This window comes from Pleurodeles waltl, chromosome 4_2 (assembly GCF_031143425.1).
Source record: "Pleurodeles waltl isolate 20211129_DDA chromosome 4_2, aPleWal1.hap1.20221129, whole genome shotgun sequence".
Lineage (NCBI taxonomy): Eukaryota > Metazoa > Chordata > Amphibia > Caudata > Salamandridae > Pleurodeles > Pleurodeles waltl.
The window spans coordinates 143800036-143819939 of NC_090443.1; the positions used below are offsets into that span (position 1 = coordinate 143800036).

Genomic DNA, 19904 nt, shown 5'->3' on the forward strand with positions numbered 1-19904 from the left:
AAGTCTCCTGGCCAGCAACACTGGGTCAGGTATGGGGCCAGGGCCACGGTGGCACCAGGTCCTGAACGCTGCGCCTCCCATTGTGCAAGAGTTTTCAACCTCTAAGTGACGATGTTGAATTTAAAAAATAGCGAAATGTCCAAGATGAACTGTCTGTCACTAAGGAAGGTATTGTGCACAGAGGATCCCAGATTGTCATACATGAGAGACTGAGACAGCAGGTCATTGAACTCGCTCATGAAGGACATTGCGGCATTGTAGCCACCAAGAGGGCATGGAGAGATCGAGTATGGTTCCCTAGCTTGGACAAAAAGGTTGAGAGGGAACTAAAGGAGTGTCATTTATGCAATTGCCTGTCTCTTAAGTTGACCCAACATCCAATGACCATGTCTGATCTTCCTGCACATGCATGGGAAAGAATAGCTGTAGACTTCTTTGGACCCTTGACAAATGGTAACCATCCTTTTGTGCTTATCGACGTGCATTCCTGTTTTCCTCTGGTGGAGGACATGTCATGAAAAACTCACAACATAGTCACTTACCTGCTAGACTACATATTTGCAGTGTGGGGCATAACAAACACTCACACGTCCGACAATGGTCCACCGTTCAACAGCAATGAGTTTCTAACTAGAATCAATATCAAACATCTGAAAAGCGTATCCTTGTGGCCTCAAGATAACGGTGTCGCGAAATGGTTTATGGGGACCCTAAAATGAGTGATCCAACATGCATCGATGAAGAGAATTGAGCTGAGTCAGGCGTTATGTCAAGCCCTCCATGCTTACCAGTTGACTCATCACTCTACCACTGGTGAATGTCCTGCCACCCTGATGCCCAGGAGAGCTATAAGAACCAAATTACTACAGTGGATGCCTGAGCGAACCCTGAATGGTGACGAGGTTGTGCTACTGAGACTGCTTGGAAACGTTGGATGAAGGCATTTGTTCTTCAATGTCATCGAACTCTGGAGATCGTGCTAGATGAGGGTGACTGGGTTCTTGTTAAACAAAAATGGAAGCAAAAGACAGATCCTCCATTTGATGCTGAAGCTTTGAAAGTTGTGAAGTGCAAGGTTCACATGACAACAGTACATCATCATGGCAAATCCCTCGCAAGGGATAGGATTGCGCCACTTTGTAAACCCTTGCGCCACGTTATACCTGAGCCAGATATAACGTATGCAAGGCTGGTGTTCCCCTGCAGGGAGCCCCAAAAAATGGTGCAGGGAAATTTGCAAGATTTCACTGCGCCATCCTAGAGTATTTTTTTAATGCCTGCCTAGGGCAGGCATTAAAGTGGTGCTAGGCTATTTCCTAAGGGCCACCCCGAGCTTTGCTGGACAAGCGTCAATATTTTTAGTGATAGTCCAACAAAGCACCACAATACTGTCAAAAATGTTGACTCTATTGTGCTAACGTGCACCTGAGCTGTATTGTAAATACAATGCTAACATGGTGTCCTTAGGGTGGCGTAGAGTGACGCAAGGAAACGGGCTCATCAGAGCCGATGCACCTGTTCCTAGAAATTATGCCCCTTAGTGGCTACCTGTTACTCAGTGTACTAGTAGATTTTGAGCGTCAGGGAATTATCGACTATTTCAGGTTTCCCTATTCTCTGAATCAGCAGAAATATTATTCTCTAACTAAATATAATCCAAGAAAAATAAGAATTATTTGAGAGCAGTAGAACTCACACTTGAGCTTTCCCTGTGCCTCATGATCCAAAAACTCTGACAATGCAAGTTTTCTTGAGTTCTACCTCAAGGAAAACATCTGCACCCACAGGTATTTCTATGAGTTTTTTTTGTCTTTCCATCAATATTTGAAGATTAGCTGGAAGCCATGAAACACAGTGAGGAAATGATAAAAACTGGAAATAATTCAAACTATAAAATATGAAACCAGTCCTTTCTTGAAGGCAGACAAGTCTAAGCGCCGCTAACAATCACTTTCATGAATCGAAATAACTCAGGGTGTACACAGACCCCACAAATGTGGTCCCTGGCTTCCCTCTAATGATGGTGGCCCGCTATCGCCTCACGACAGCCTATTGCCTCACTAACACTGTTTTACATTTGTTATCAATGCCCTTGTTCAGGCCCGGGCTGCATTCTTTTTCCACCGTGCGTTCCCCGGGGGACTTGAGCAGTTGGAGGCCTACTTTTAGGGCAGCAGGACCCTGCGGGCACCTCTGCCACCTTCTCCAGCAGCTGCCTTGGGTAATTACAGCAGGCACGGTTGGGGTAGGGGAGGCGGCGCGGCTTCACTAGAGAGAACGAGAGACAGGAGAGAAAGAAGAGAGACGGGCGAGCGAGAGGAGAAAGGGAGAGCTAGGGTGACCACCCGTCTGTAAATTTCACGGACTGTCCGTAATTTCGCCCTGCCGTCCGTTGTCCGTGATGAAAGGCTTAACGGACGGCATTTGTCCGTAATTTTAGCCTTTCACCAAATGGACAAGGGAAGGTAGTGCGAAATTACAGGTGATTGGTTTCCCCAGCAGCTTTCAAAGGCAGGGAGTCTCCTGTGCTCTGAGGGAGGGAGGGGCAGACAGATAAGAATCAGACCCTCTTGCCAGGGTGTCTCCTTACCTAAAGACATGTAAATGTGTGCAACTGGTAAATCTGCAAATGCAAAGGGGCTTGAAAACCTGCATTGACATTGCTAAAAGGAGTCACTTGAAGTTTTCTGGTGGCAAAGATATTTCTTTTAGAGAGGTACTGTAATGGTGTTCCAAGGTGAGCTGTGGAGTGTGTGGTTTTAATGAAGTGTTATAACATTTTTTAGTACTAGGTATAAACTGTATATTATTCAAATCTGTATTTGAGAAGCGCTTTTTTTTATTTAACCGAAATGTATTTGCGCATTTTGTAGCACCTTTTATTATGATGTAATTGTATTTTTCACAGTTCTTTTAGCGACCTTGGTACCTCATAGTACTAACAAACATTGGCAAAGCCAACAGGTCTCGCCTACGAAAGAGTTATTGTCTTTGCTAATGTGTTTTAGCCATTAGCCATGTTATACACCAGAGTACCTGCTGTTCAGCATGGCTTAAGGTTAGTGGCATAATTGTGTGGAGTGGAGTAGAGTGGCTTAGGAGCAGTGGCGTAGAGCCCAGTGGTGCAAAGTACAGTGCAGTGGGGTACAGTGCAGTTGTTTAGAGTGCGTTAGCGTAGAGTGCAGTGGTTTAGAGTGCAGTGGCATGGAGTGGCGTGGGACAGAGTAGAGTGGCATAGAGTGCAGTGGAGTAGAGTGGCATACAATAGAGTGGCAGAAAGAGCAGTAGTGTAGAGTGGTACAGTGGCATAGATTGCAGAGCAGACTTGCGTTGCCGGGAGTGCAGTGGCGTAGTGTAGAGTGGTGCAGAGTAGAGTATAGTGCTGTAGAGTGGAGTGATGCAGAGTAGAGTGGCATAGAATGCAGTGGCATAGAATGCAGTAGTACATAGCAGATTGGTGTATAGTACAGTGGTGGACAGTGCAACGCTGTGGAGTAGAGTGTCAGTGCAGTGATGTAGAGTGGCACAGAGAGCAGTGGCGTAGAGTACAGTGGTACAGAGTAGAGGGCAGTGGAGTACAGTGTAGTTGTTTAGAGTGCATTGGCGCAGAGTGCAGTGGCATAGAGTGGCATGGGGTAGAGTTACATAGAGTGCAGTGGAGTAGCAGAGACTGCAGCAATGCAGAGTGGTGCAGTGTCAGAGTGCAGAGTAGACTCATGTGGCATAGAGTGCAGTGGTGTGGAGTGGTGCACAGAGGAGTATTGTAGAGTGGTGTAGAGTAGAGTATAGTGCCTAGAGTTCAGTGGCACAGAGTAGAGTGGTGTAGAGTGCAGAGCTGCAGAGTAGAGTAGAGTGTCAGTGCAGTGGTGTAGCGTGGTACAGAGAACAGTGGCATAGAGTACAGTGGTTCAGAGTAAAGGGCAGTGGCACACAGTGCAGTTGTTTAGAGTGCACTGGTGTAGAGTGCAGTTGCATAGAGTGGCATTGGGAAGGGTAGAGTGGCATAGAGTGCAGTAGAATAGAGTGTATTGGTGCAGAATGCACTAGTACAGAGCAGAGTGGTGTAGAGTATAGTGGCGACCAGTGCAGTGTGCGGGGGGGAAGGCTTAGCAAAGGCAGTGCAGGAGCATGGGGTTTCTTCGGGTCAGTGAGTTTACAGGTTCTGGCAGGGCAAGAGAAAGCTGTGCATGATAACCCCAGATGGTGATCCATGGAATGGTCAGTAGGAAACAATGAGCAGTGTATTAAGCCTTCCTTAAAAGTATTTACTGGTAAACCCCATCTAATGCAGGGAGGTGGGCAGCGAGCCACCCATTGGACCTGTGCAGCTGAATAATAGCATTCTAAGCCCAGAAGACCTAATCCACCCGCAGTAACAGGTAACTTTAGAGTGGAAAGAGCTACCCGATGGCACTGCAACAACCAAATCAGATGTGTGGCCTGTCTGAAGAAGGAATGAAGGACGAGCAGGGGAACGTTTGCAAAATAATACTATCATTGGGGTAGCACACCATCTTCGCTAGTGCCACACGGCCCACTAAAGAAAGCAGAAGAGAAGACCAAAAAGCAAACTGGGCTTGGAGGGACCATTCGCTCTGCCGAGATTTTCATCCTGGAAATTAGTGTAAGAATGGTAACTCTTAATCACTAGATATCAAAAGGTAACTGGTTCCTAGTTCAATCTGAGATCTAATTGTATATAAAGGGGAAAACAGTGCCATATGTTTAAGAAACACTAATTACATTTTAAAATGTGTACATTTTGTTTGTAAAATTTACATCCCAAATATTTAGAAGATTCAATGTGTACTTGACACTTAAGGATAACCCAGATCTCTAGTTTGGCTTTTGCTCAATTTCAAAACCATTTAAAGACATGGCCAAAGCAGGCAATTGCCTTGCACAACCTTGCAAGGGGTCTGCCCCCTGCTCACCCTTCACAAGCACTAACAGCTAACCATTGAACCAGAAGAGTTTGCCAAGGTGGATGGGTGTTGCTTGTTCGACCAATTGACAGTGCCTCTTCTGTTTCGCTCCTGTGTGCAGAGACAACTCCCCAGGTACCCAATACCTTCGAATAGTCTTGGTGGACCCACCTTGTCTGATTTTAGGAATTGTCCCACCTTGTTCTTCTCTTCTTTATTTATCCAATTTTTATCAACAACGCTTTGAATTACTTGCTGAGGATCTCCCATTTGATCTCAATTTCATCCTCCTCTTTTATTATCTTTGATTGGTAGTCCAGGCTCCCATTTCTGAGATAAATGTAGAGTCCCAGACATACACTCTAGTGCAGTGAGACTACAGACAAATTATGGGTGCCTCACATCCTGACATTAGGTGTGAGACTGTCGTCCACACCATCTGCCCAGCCTCTTTAAAAAAAAATGGAGGTTTAAAGTCCATGGGCGGTTGGGGTAAGCCAGATGTTTTTGTTCAATTTGTTTAAATTAGCATAAGGTTATTTACCTTAATGTTTCCCATACTGTTTGCCAGGGGTTTTAAAATGTACAGAAACATAATCAAAATGTTGCTTTTACTTTCTCTTCAAGAAAGATCGGATAGATTTGGGTAGGGGCGGATGGTCTTTCCATAGTACTGAAGGGCATTAATTTACTACTGAACAAGGACGTAATGTGACACCTGAATGTAGCATACCAGGAGGCAATCACAAAAAGACCACAGTGAATAAAAAGTGCTATGTTAAAAAAAGAGTAATAAAATGCACTGACAAAACAGTGAGGCATGGCCTCTCTTGTGTGTGTCTGTAAAACTGACGTTAGTTCTTGAATTTTGGTCCTGAATTTTGACCCTTTGTCCTGAATTTTTGTCCTGAATTTTGACCCTTTGTCCTGAATTTTTTACAGTCCTGTCCAGAATTTGCCTCAATCCCAGGTGGTCACCCTAGGGAGAGCAGTGTTGTTTTTTAGCATTTTAGGGAAAACTGGTGTGAACGTTTTTGCCAGGGGTGCTTACGGTTCCCAGTCTGGTCCTGCCGTTGTTTCTGCTGTGTCATTTGGCAGGTTCCATTCCATTTGTTTTATCCCAGCTGGGGTACAACAATATTTGGCTGTGCAAGATTTTGCTCCAGGTCATCCACTTTGGCTGTCTCATTTCTAAATTATGTTTGGCGCCAGCTTCTGTGAGTGCTTTTGCTGGCTTCACGGGGCTGCATTTTTCGATTATTTATTTTGTATTTGTAAGCACGCCACGAAACAGGGGGCTGCCTCTTGGCTTTTAAATTATATTATGCGTTCAGCATTGGAGCTGTTACCGCGTATTCTTTATCCTACCACCTTCTTCTAGGCTGCTTGCTGCAGCAGGTCTAGCTTATAATTTTAAACCTACCTCGAGCGTAGTTTTTGTCTCGCTGCTTTAAAAAGCGTGTATATGTTGTGTCTCCATATTTTGTCACACAGCAGACTGATAGTGGGATCCCACTAAACCGGTAAAAGATACTACCTCTCCGAAATAAAATAGGACAGATAATTAAATATACATATCTATCTATATATGCATATTCAAATTCAAATTGCGTTTATTTGGCCAGACGAGGCCATAAAAGTGCCTATGAACCTCATTAAAAATCAATAAAAAATCAGTGACATACGTACAAAATCCATTCAAGGTACTTTGTGTGAAACAGAGCCACAAAGGTAAACAACTCAATATGTACAGAGGTTGATAGACCATAGCCTCTAATAATATCGATGGAGCGTAGCTCTTATAACCAAAATTAACATGAAATGTTTATGAACTAATGCATATTAAAATAGAAAATGTATTAATGTGTTTTACTAAACGTGAGACTGAAATGTGCCCACGGGGAGTGGCCATCAATATATACGGGGACTAATAAATTGACCATAAATGAGTTATTAATGCATTAATGTATGATTTTGTATTAGTATTAAGAGCTATATATTAAGGTTTTGCAAATTAATTCACTAGGCCTTAGTTAGCATGAGTCGAGGTCTAGCTACCCGATTTCATATTAAATGTGTTTTTCTAACGTGCAGTGTGCTGACTTACTGAAGGACATGTAATCGTATTTTTCCAGAAGCTAGAAGATGAGTGTAACTGTAGTAGATCCGTTCTCATGAAACTCGACTTGCTCAAGGAAACATTTTTTGCTGAATGCAACAGTGTAGACTCGTTACAGGTACAAGGTCGCCTAAACCGGTATAGACAATGGAGCTACTGACTGGGGATGCGAGAGGACCACGAGAAGATGAAATCATACCGGACATTCTACCAGTTGAAGGCGTCAATCACCAGAACCAATAAACAACGTGAGAACTGTTATGAGGTGACAATTTTGATGCTACCTCTGTAGACTCATTGGATGGAGATAGTGGGGTGCTAACCCTACCCAATTAGAAATTAGGGGACTGTACAACAGAAAAGGGATAAAAACCTTTGACACGAGGTGCCATTAGGAGATGCCATTGTAAACTTTTGCTATGACCCCGACACTTTGTCACTCTGTCTAGAGACTTTGCTGTTTGGTTCTTCAAACCATCCTCACCCTTATCTTTCCGTTTATACTTCTACTCCTTATGAGGGAAGTGTCCCTACTTACCCCGTCTTGCTGAACTTTGTTGTTTCCTGGCTGATGGCGAATTAACTGATGTCCTGAGGACAAAGACTGACTCTGTATGCTGACCCATTACGAGGGTAACTATATGATGATGAAACTGTAACTGTCTGTTTGCCTTTCCTTTCTAGGTACCAACTGCTTCTTTTGACAGAGACCATAGATAGATGTTTTCTAAAGTTGTGTTGCTAAATTGTTTTGCATGAAGCCCAACATGCCAATGCTAATTCGAGGTTAGTTAAGGGGTTCACTAAACGGACGCAAATAGACAAATGACTGAATCAATGTTTTGTTGAATAATGCGCTAATGATACTCTGCTAAGGTTGACCTATGTTGACGTCGTGTTATGTTCTAATGTTCGTGATCTTTGCTTTGAAGAAATCTTATTCGAGTTGCCATATTATGACAATGCTGTTGTGTTTCACGGTTTTGAGACTAATAAACTTACTAGTAGAATTGTAATCAATAGGGAATAAACATCGTAAAATTGCACTAAACTGGTGTGGTTATTCATGACTGAAAGGTCATGGTGGTTTCTGAGTCTTATTAATGTTATTGATTAATGTAATTGGTTTGTTATGGTGACTATTGATGACGTTATTGACTTATTGATTGACATGTTGATTAATTATCTCGTCTTAAGGTGTCTTCAATCAGGGTCAAAAGATTAATCGGCCTAAAACGAGTCCCAAAGTGAGAAAATTATCTAGTAAGGGACGTGTTATCAATATGCATCAGGTAGCTGAGTAGCCCCTTCCTCCAAACTCTAAATAGGCCCTTAGGGCCTGATTTAGATCTCAGCGATGAGGAATACTCCCTCAGGAACGTGACGGATATCCTGTCCACTGTCTCACAATGCCATTATAGCTAAGGCTCCCAGTTTTCATTTTTTACTGATTTTTACAGATAAATCCGGATAGAAAACAATTAGTTTTCTGTCTGTATTTATTTTTAAAAGCGGAAAAATAAAGAAAATTGTGATTCTTGTGAGTAACTCTCCATACTGTCGTTCATGAATTCCAGGCCAACACCTGAGCAGATGCAAGCATGAGGAGTTAAAAAACAGGACGTTATTTCCTTAAATACATGCATATGTTTATATATATTTGTATATAATGTTCATATTTATCTGTGGGTGTAGTGTCTTGTTATATTTGGCTGCTTAATTTAATAAAAACGTGATAAGCATCAAAGCAAGAGTGCATGCTTGTCAGTTAAATAAATGTAGAAATATACCATTTTATGACTCATTGTATTCTCAAAACACAAAATAAATATGGATAAATACAAATAAGTTGGGCAAAAAATAAATATTGATAAATGCAGACGCAAATGCTTAAAAAATACGTTTCATAAAACCGGGAGCCATAATTATAGCTCACGGAGATCGCAATAGGCAGACGGGATATCTATCACGTTTGTGACGGAGTATTCCCCTCCAACAAGATCCAAATCAGGGCCTAAGTCAAAACAGCATCTTTATCCCATATGTATTTTAAAATTAAATGCCATAAAATCAGTTAAGAACATCAGCATAATGTAAAGAGAAAATACCCAATACAAGTGAAAAAATGAAAACAAAAAATGGTCATGAAAACATCATAGAGTTACACAGAGAGAATGCATTTTTCAAGATCGAGCCAACTGTGGGACAAACGTCTAAGGATCATATATATATATGTATGTATATATATATATATATATAAAAAACACTGTGTAGTTATAGTTAGGACCAGGTTATCATAGTGTTGGATTGTAAATTTTAGTAATGCTTTTAGTGCATCAGACATCAGCAGTTGGTATAATTTTTATACACGCTTAAAGGCCTAATGTAGAAAATCTGCACTGACACTTATTTTAAATGTGTACACGTTTATAATTGTGGTGGACATTAAGCCTGCCATGGCAGATGTTGTGTCTACCAAAACTGATGATTTGCTTCATGATTTAAACCATTTTGAAATATATTTTAATCATTAAAATGAATTATTAATAGTAGAAATGAATATGATTTATTATAATTTATGATTAATTAGTTCACGTTACATGTGCGCAGAAAAATAAATGCACGTCTTTGTCATACTTAATGTGATGTTTTAACAAAGTCTGCATTTATTCATGAAATGCTTTTACTTATTTTGATGAGATGTTATTAATGCTGAATTCATAAGTTTGCATATTATGTGTGTTTTATTAATGGCGATATTAATGCATTGTATTTCTTGTGTTAGCATATCTAGGCCTGAAGTCTTCCCATTTGCAGCTGCATAAAATGCCAAGTAATTTATTTTCCACTAGGTTGTTTCACACGATTCGTAAAGAGTTCTATTCTATTATGTTTAAGTTTATTCTGCAGTGACCTTGGATATTGCAACATTAGAACATGAGGACTGGAAAGTAAACCAGTACCATTGTTTAACTTCTTGTTCCCATGTGAAAGGAGAAATTTGTTATGTACCATAGGAAAGAACGTGGATTGTAACAAGTGATGTACAAATTGTTAAACTATTGGAGTAACACAGAAAGGAGAGATGACTTCAAACCTACTCTGAGAGAATACACTGAACTTTCACTTTTAACTTGCATTGCAATTTCTAATGGATATTGGCCCTTTTGCGTAATGTGGATTCATTGAATTGACCAATCGAACTGTTTTGAGTATTTCAGAATAGGAAAGGAAATTCTAAGTTTGAGCTAGTCTTCTCTTGGTTCTTGTCCGGACTCAATCCCCTCTCGACTTTTGCTCTGTTAAACAGTTCCCTCTTGATTCTTGTTCTGTTAACTTGTCCCGTAGGACGTTTCCTGATTTCCACTTGCAGCCCATGTTCTGCACTTTCCCTGATGGTGCTTCCAACAGACTTTGCTGATAATCTACATGCTTGGATCACAAAACTGAATTAAATGCTGAACCCAGCAGAGGTATATTTTAATGCAAATGTTATTTTCCCCTGACCTTCTGTCTTGAGTAGAAGTTAGCATGCTTACACCTGCCTCTTTTGTTTTAGTTAGCCTAACTGAGCCCGTGATAGATGCTTTTCAAATTATTTCTTTTTTACTTTTGCCTTTGCGTGTTGTCCCTCTCCCACACATGCTTTCTCTATTTTGGTTAGAAGGAGGGAGAACTATGTCCCAATACTTGTAATCTGAATTGGTGCACTTGAGTTAACTAATGTCTTTAAATACTGAATTGAAACATGTTTCTGTTTCACAAGTGTTTATAATTATGTAATCTTCTTCTTGAATGCTTGATGCTGTTGATGTTAAATAGATTACATTTATTTTGTAGATTTGGTCAGCCTATGGTGTTCATTTATCTCTATAACTTGATTCTGGGCATGATTTATGTGACTGGCTTTGTGGTTACAAAACAAAAGCTTTGAATTTTTCAACGATTTGAGTTTTCTTCCATGGCCACATGGGTCATTGTGTTACAATTGTTGTTTGGGTGTAAATTGATTATGGATGCTTACCACACTCTTCACTGAGCAAAAAGGTCAATTAACCTGAAGGGAAAGGAAGTTTTTCAAACCCTGCAAATGGTGAAGGGGAAATGCATTAGCAATGCAAAGAGCATTTTTCAGTTTGCTAATACCTTTGGTGCCATTTGACAAATCTTCAAAAACTTTCTAATAAAAAAATCATCCCATTTAGCTGATTCCTGGAAAGTTTTGGGGTTATTCGTCAAACAAGGGCTAAGAAAAATGCACTTTCACCATGCGATTTCTGTAGAGATATTTTAACAGAGGTACCGCCCAATAAGCCGAACGGAATTGCACCAAATATAGCAGAAAGCTAGAACTCTACCCAGAAAGTGTGTTTTTTTAAATAATTTGGTGTTAATCCATTCAGTAGTTTTGGAGAAATTAAGATTCATAATAATTGTATATCTGGACCTTTGGGCTGATATTAAACAATTTAAGCATTCTGATTGACTGAAGAGGCTTTATCAGAGTGAGGGCTGGCTGCAACATGAAAAGAAATGTTGCACTGGCCATTACAGGACTCAGAGATTTGGTCATTGGTCCTGAAAATGTTTACAAAAAAGATGTAAGGAACATAAAGGGCAGGGTATGTACATGCTACATCCCTAGCACTTGTGGGGCAGCCTAAAGGACCCCTTTTCTGGAACTAAAAGCTATTATTTTTTTGCCACAATCCTACGGTGCTCCTGCAGAACCACAACAAGAAAAATCAAAATGGCATATTCATAAAAATTAAGAAATACATTTAATAAAAAATGAACCTCCACATGGGCTAGGGCCTGGGGACGTGTTAAACCACATTTAATATTTATTTATTTATTATTATGGGGAGTGGGAAGTGCATGTAGCCCCCCCTTTACTGAGCTTTGATTTTGTGCCTTGTGACCCCATCTCCCGGGGCCTGGTGCCAATTTTGCCCCAGCCGAAACCAGCTTGCGCCCTAAGGTAACTATAACTCGTGCCTTCGCCATGCACGGCTAATTAAAACACATATTATGTAATTGATGAGATCTTGTTTGGCATCTTTGATATCACTGCAACATTTGCAATAACATTATTGATAAGAAAACTGTGCATGGCAAGGGTGCGAGTTATAGTTACCTTAGGATGTGAGCTATAGTTACTTGAAATAATTCTAACTATAGCTGCTAAATTTCTATGGTTTTGTATGAGTAAATTCAGAACCTAACTATAACGTCCCTGCAACCTTTGTTTTTTTTAGTGAACAAAAAAGAAAAATATATATATATATTAACATAAATTTAAAAAAATCATCAGGGACTGCAGTGGAGGCCCTGAGGCACCCGCGGTCCCAGATGGCCCATAAAGGGCTAAAAACTATATTAAAAAATGTATAACTCAAATGTGAAGGTCACATACCTTCACATTGAGCATTGAGGGTTTGAGTCCAGGTGTATCCCTGGTCATTTCTCTCCTTTTTTTAAGTGCACAAATGTAAACATACTCTTTTTAAATGACAAATACATGTTTTTTCTCAAATTGTGCAGAAATATCCCATTCTAAGTATATCATAACTTAAAACCCAAAAAACTCTCTATCTCTCTCCCTCTCCTTCTCTCTCTCTCTCTGTCTCCTACTTCCACTCACAGACCCACTCAGACACTTATGAACCCACTCAGACACTCAGGCACCCACTCACAGGCCCACTCAGACCTTTGTGCACCCACTCAGAACCTCAGTGAGACTCTTATGCACCCACTCACAGACCTATACACACACTGATGCACCCTCTAAAACACTGATGTATGCACTCTCACACCCAGACAGACACTCTCACCCCAGATACACCCTCTCTCACCTATTCTCACACCCAGAGAGGCAGTGGCCAACTCCTGCCACACACGGCCAAAGGGTTGTGCGCAGCATGAGGTTTGGTGATTGGGGGGGTTGGCTGCAGGGTCTGGCTGAAGGCCAGGCCTAGTGGGCAACCTCCACTCCACTCCGCACAGGCAAAGGCCGGACACTGTGCTAGGTTGGGTTCTTAACTGCCGCCGCACAGCACCAAAGGCCATGAGCTACGTTGGTTGGATTAACGTAGAGTAATGAATATTACTATACGTTAAACAAAATGGACATTCACTGAAAAAAACAAAGTTTACAGGGACTTTATAATTAGGAAATAGATTGAAAAAAACATAGCAATTCACTGAAAAAAATTACCTCACAAATTACGGCACTCATGACCTCCTTAATAACATAATTGATAATATCGATGTAATATTTGCATGAAGTTTTTCATGAAAAAACTGTGCATGGTGGGGGTACGAGGTACAGTTACTTGAGATAAATCTAATTATAATTAGTGAATTTTTATGGTTTTGTATGTTTAAAATGTGAGCCGAACTATATGGTGGAAGAACTTACCTTATGTTCATTGAATGGTGGGGTAGGCAGCATATCTGGACCTCCTTGAATCTCACCTACAAGAGCCTTTTCCTATAAAGAACCCATGAGTTATTCATAAATTAAAACCTTTAGTGATGTGGAAAGTACGATTCCTTTTCATGACTCAAGTTCTCAAGTTACAGTTGTGCTGGTAAACTTCTGAATAATAATGTTTTCTTATGAACAGCAGAAGCAAAAAAAACTACAATTACTTGCTTGTGTGCTTCCTGCGCTTAGGGTTGTTCATTTGTTGGTTCAAAAGAAAGCCCACTCAATGCCTTGGCAGAGGAGGAGCCAGGGCCACCAGCGGAACCTCTGTGAAGATGGAAGGACAGTATTTGTCTCTGCCCCTAAGAAGGCAGGACAGTTGCCCTATACCGTCTTAGGACAGATACACAGGCATTTAAATGTAACACATTTTTCTTAATGGACAGCCAGTGATGTTGCTTAAGATAGCCTGGCATTGACATCCATGGATTGAGTTTATGCAGAGTTTCTCTACCAAACTCTGAATAATTTGCAATTTACACTGCTGACATTCAGGTAGCGGCAGGTACACAGTATTACCATAATGGAGGTGCAAGCCTATAAAGGCCCTCAAAACTAGAAAGCGTCCTTTTGAAGGAAGTAGAGGAAGGATCTTCCTGAGAACTTTCAAATGAAGGCAACAGGTGAAGGATAGTTTGATAATTTGAGTGGAACGGACCAATTTTTGTCAAAAATGAAGCCAAGGTTGTGTACCTTTTCAAGCAGGAGCAGGGCAGTTGTCCAGCTCTGGGTGTGCTACCAATCATTTGACCAACAGTAGACCACAGAGTAGGAACCTTTCATGATTAAGACCTCTAGCTTATTAGAGTTCAGCTTTAAGAAATGTTTACACATCCAGCCAGTGACCACAGTCATGAAAGATCTGAACCTGATTGTCCAGTCTTAATTTAATTTGGGTGTCATTGACATAGGACTTCACCTTTAGACGTAATGAGCGAATCAGTTAGATAAGGGGGAGCGGCACAGACATTAAGTAAAATAAGGCTCAAAGATGAGCCGTGAGGAACTCCACTAATGATGCTCTAAAATTGTGTAGTAAAATGCAGCTAGGTATCTGCCAGACAGTGTCGCTAAATAAATGACATAAGCCTTGACGGATATGCTGGGGCGCACATGGAAGTCTTCCTCCCATCTCGGATTCAGAAACCCCAGGCGCTCTTTTGAGATGCCACAACTCGTCCCACCTACACTAGAGGTCAACTAGATCTTAGACTCAGTGAGCAGTGTGGTAATCAGATTCATTCAACATAAATCAATAATATGAGAAACATAAACAATTTTAAACACCATGACCATAGACACAAGATTTCAAACTGAAACAGGTTTTAAAGCTTTATGGCAACCCCAAAGCCAATGTAATGTAAATGGTGCACAAGACTAAATTATAAACATACATGAAAACCATGGGTTGACCAAAATGTCTAAAGAGATTAAGCCTACTAAACATCAATGCTATTAAACACTCCAAAAGAATAACACAGATTAACAGAACTATAATATGCACATCAAAAACAGATGTCAAAGCAGATGATGGTGACATCAGTAAATCATCAAATTCAATTAATAAGAATCAGTTTACAGAAGGGCCATCCTTATCTCTAACGTAAATTTAGACTTGCAGGTGTGGGGACGGGCTAGCACATGCGGACAAAAGAAGAGACAAAAATTATTTGGAAAATTATCTAACTAGGGTAACTCTTTGTAAAAAGACACTGGTGTAGTCTTCTACGCTGAAAAGGAAACAAGAAAAACCACATTGCAGATTATATACCTCTCCTCATGAGACAACAGGCAGAAAAGATTTGTCGATCCAAAGGGCTCACAGTTTCTCAACATAAGTAGACAGCAGCATCTGGTGCAGTGCAAAACAAAAGCTGCACATAGGGCAGGACGGCAGTTCAGAATTTATTGGGCATATTAATATTGAACAGCATACATAAATGGAACAAATATTAAGGATGACTTGGATTCTTTAGAAGACATCTAAGGCTCATAGGATTCTGGAGAGAGAGAGAGAGAGAGAGAGAGCATTACAGCCAGACTTAACTAAAAATGTTAAGTCTCTCCCTAACTAGAAATGCCCATAGAGTTCTGCTTGGTCCTCAGAGTGGACTCATCTTGCGCAAATGGATCAATATATGAAGAAAAATATTGATGCCCATCAGGTTTGCAACTATTCCGGATTTTCTCAGGGAAGGTGCGAAGTCATCTCGATGAGTTCATACAGTTCCTCCCAAATATGACATTCACAGAAAGTTTGAAACATCAGGTTACTTTCCCAGGCTTTTACAAGATGATCTTAACAGTACTCATGTCAATTCAATAATGCTTCCTGTCTTGTTCGACAGCTAGAACACATACTGGTACAATTGTTACTAGTTAAAGCATGGTTTCTGTCTTCAATACAATAAGACATTCTCTAACACATCAGCAACCCAGGAAATAATTCAGGTCAAATGGAACATGATGAATTAGCATTTCTTCCACTACTGCTGCAAAAATGAATCTTCAGGCCTAGTCTAGCTAAGAAAGCATAAATACATATTTTAATGAAATTACTACTTATAAATTCTATTGCACACATGTAACTGACAATAAATTCATTTAAATCAATATAAGTATGATTAATTCATGTTCATTTAATACTCATAATATATTATTCGTCTTTGCTGTTTCTCTAAAAAGAATTACTTTTAACATTAATTCATGTCAGTAGTTCACTAAATATCAATGCACAACATGTCTTATGGCAAAACACGATGCTGAAAATAAATAGAGGTCACAATGTCCGCCATAATTCAGACATGCACATGTTTATATTTCATGTTAATTTCTCTGTTAGGCTTTCAAATGAAACTTGTAAGTTTCCATATGCTAACTTCTATGCCACTAATGTACTAGTAAAATGTGATCTCTACCAGATATGCCTATCTCCTGAAGGAGGGTGCATGGACAATACAAAAAGATATACTGTTTCTAAGGCTGCAGTTAGGTCTAATACTTTAAGGGTATTGACCACTCCTATCTCTTGTGGCCTCCAGGTTGATCCATAACATAGGTCAAAGCTGTCTCAGTAGTGTGAGCCTGCCGAATCAAGTTCCAGAATAATATTCAAATCAATGAGACTTGCTTATTAATAATATTCTCTTCAGGCTTTGCCACAAGTGGAAGAAAGGAAATAGGTCTGTAGTTCTTCAGGCTTGTCTGATCTAAGGCGGCCTCCGTCAATAATGCAATAACTGTTTCCCCATACTAGGACTGTAGCTGTGTCAAAGATAGAATTATTGAAAGAGTTCAAGACAGAGGTGATATCTATCATTAGATGGAAGATCCTGCAAGGTTTGAGAGGAGAACTCAATTTAAACATTTTATGACATTTTTTAAATGCATGTTTGTGCTTCAAACGGCTTGTAAATTACTAAAGCAACCATCTACGAAGCCAAGAGTTCTGTCTTTTTAATGGCTTTACTTGATTTTGTGCCTTGCCAATGTTTTTTGGTAATGCTGTTCTGCATTGGCTAAAGGGAAAAAATGGAAACAAGCATTGACAAAGCCAATAGTTTTCACCTTTGTTTTATCTTTATATCTAACTGGATTCTAAAATATTACAAAATGTCACAATAATGTCTGTTTTAAATTTGATAAACCGTCAATGGTCAGTGGCATTCCCAATGTTGTTAAGGCTGCATATCCCTTTCCTTTGGCGCAGCAAATTTTAGAACAGTAAACTGTATGACAAACGGTCTGAAAATGTATTTAAGTGTAAGATGAATGCTTTGCAGGGTTTCATTTGTTTAGTTTAGCAAATGGACTTAAACACATAGAGAATGATATTTATCCCATCCATATGACTTTGCTTCCTACAAATGCTACAAAATATATTTTTCCAAATATTTTATAATTTTTTCAAAAACTTGTGTGAATTGTTTTAACTGTAAATCTCAGATGTGCCTGGCATTTCCAAATGTACGTCAGTGTAATTTTTGATGTACACGGTCCAAGACGACAAGCATGAATGTATTTCACATATTGACAGCCCAATACACATTTTAGTAGACGTGCCCCCTTATGAATAAATGTTCGTAAGTGTAGTCTCGCTCAATAAAAAAATACTAAAACTGTTGCATAATTCAAAAAGTTACTATTGTCTTGAATTCGCTAATGAGACGCAGATTTTTCTGTCTCAATAATTGAAAATATTGATCATTTAGCAGGACAGTTCTTGGTGCTTGATTTATTGCAAAAACATCCAGAAAAAAAGCATTTGGGGACAAAATCTTCCTTGATTTCACACATTTGCTGTAGCTAAAAGTCTTGCTGAGTCTGATCTATGGTAGAGTGTGTAAAAAAACAAGACCTTTTAAGATTTGTGGCAGCCAATATAACAGGTGTGCTTCTAGAAGTGCCCATACAAATGTCTGGCGTGGGTCTCTGAGAAGAAACTGCTGCCAAGCCTAAAAGCAAGTGAACAGCGCACGCCCGTGTCAGCTGATAGATGCGATTGCTTAGTAAAAGTAAAAATATTTTTCAAAACTTCTCTGATTTTTATACACAATTGTAAAGTAGACTCACACACAAAAAAACGGAAAAGAGGCCACGTTACACCACAACAGGGGATTGCTGATATAGTCACGCTCTGTTGACCTAAAAACTGATTCCAGGGCAAGGCGCTTTCACTGCCCACCTCCAGGTTAAGGCCTTTGACACACATTTCCTGACCCTGCATGTAGCACACACAACAAACGGAAAAGCACCTTGCACAAGAATTAAAGGTGCAAGTCTAACCTCGGATGGACGCTTCCTATGTTATCGAACTCAGACGGATTAAACGCGGATTGGTCTATTGCAGCATTTTAACGTGTATGTACCGGTTCCATGCAGGTGTCCAGCCGATATAAAGCGCTTCCTTTCTGGTAATAGCAGAGTTAAAGAAACAAGACAGTAGTGAAGAAAGAAGACAGAAGATGGCATGCGTTGAAGGAAGAACACAGCAGCGAAGAAAGAAGACAGAGAAGACAGCAGTGAAGAAAGAGGATGACAGAGAAGAAATAAGACGGCATGCAGAGAGTACCTTCAATCGTAGCCAGAGGAAGGACACTGGCTAGTGTCCAATGGGAAGTGACCGGAAGGGGTGTTTGGTCCAGAGGCAACCCGACAGCAAGATCGTCGAAGAAGCCAACAGGAAGTAAAGCAGGATGATGTGCAGACAACGTGCTGGCCAATCAGAAGCACGTAAATCAGAGCGATGTTGGACTAAGCCAAGGGGCTGGTTCCAAACCTCATTTTAAGTTTTTTTTATTAATGATAGATTTGGCAAGCAGCATGAAAGCGCGTTGAGGCAAAACTTAGAAATGACACTGCAGTGTAATAACATATTTGTCTGCATATGCACATGAGTCATGTTGAGGATGACATGTTTTTTAAACGTTTAATGTACCGTTCTCGAAGTAGCACCTTAAACTAATTCACATAAAAGTCCTTCAAAGAGAAAGGAGCTACCAGGGAGCAAATTGCAGCTCTCGCGCCTTCAAAAAAGACGACGAAATATAGATTTTACAAAACTTGTCATGGAGGGCCGGGAGAGGCAAAGACATGCTGGGAGGAAGGAAGGAAGCAACACCGAGAGCATTGGATTTGAGTGCAGAAGCTGGAACTAGCAAGAAAACATGCATTCCAATGAGGGCTTAAAGAAAAAGAAACAAGCATTGGTTAAGCAAATAGATCTCACCTAGAAGGAAGGTAATGGCTTTGTCAATCTCTTTTAGCCATGTTGTACAGCAGTGCAGCTGATGTGCAGCATGGCTTAAAGTAAAAAAAAAAAAAAAAGAAAAGATCAATGACGTGGTAAGTACTCGGTGCGTCACAGTGCTTTTTTTGATTGCTGATGGGACATGTGGCAACACCAAGGAGGGAGGGAGTTTTGGGAGCAACACGGCCAATGGAGGGTGTTGGAAAAATCATTATGATGCTGCTAGCAGTGGCTGTTTCATAGCACAGTTTTTTTAATTATGACGAGGTGGGTGGAGAGATGCACCACTGAGGAGGGAGAGCTAGGATCAACACGAACGAGTGAAGGGCGGGTCGAGGTAAGCAACACAGATGAGGGTGGGTGGTATGGTGGTTGTGGGAAAACATGAAAGCCAAAGGAAGGCAGAGGAGGCAAGCATCACAGGTGAGGGCAGGGGGTGAAGGCAAGCAACACAGGTGTGGGTCATCACAGGAGAGGGCAAGCATCAGGGGTTTGCAAGCATCACAGGTGAAGGAGGGCAAGTGGGGGTAAGCATCAGAGGTGAGAGTGGGGCAATCATCATGGGTGAGGGTGGGTGGGACAAGTATTACGGGCAAGGGCGGGAGGGTTGGGGCAATCATC

General features: G+C 40.6%; 1 long non-coding RNA gene across 1 annotated transcript in view; it reads right to left on the reverse strand.

The window, feature by feature from the left end:
- Positions 1-18657, reverse strand: part of LOC138294100 (uncharacterized) — a 195538-nt gene extending 176881 nt beyond the window's left edge. The window contains exon 1 of the long non-coding RNA XR_011203184.1: positions 18403-18657. This is a non-coding gene — a long non-coding RNA (uncharacterized lncRNA). The remainder of the gene's footprint in view (positions 1-18402) is intronic.
- Positions 18658-19904: the final 1247 nt, after the last annotated feature.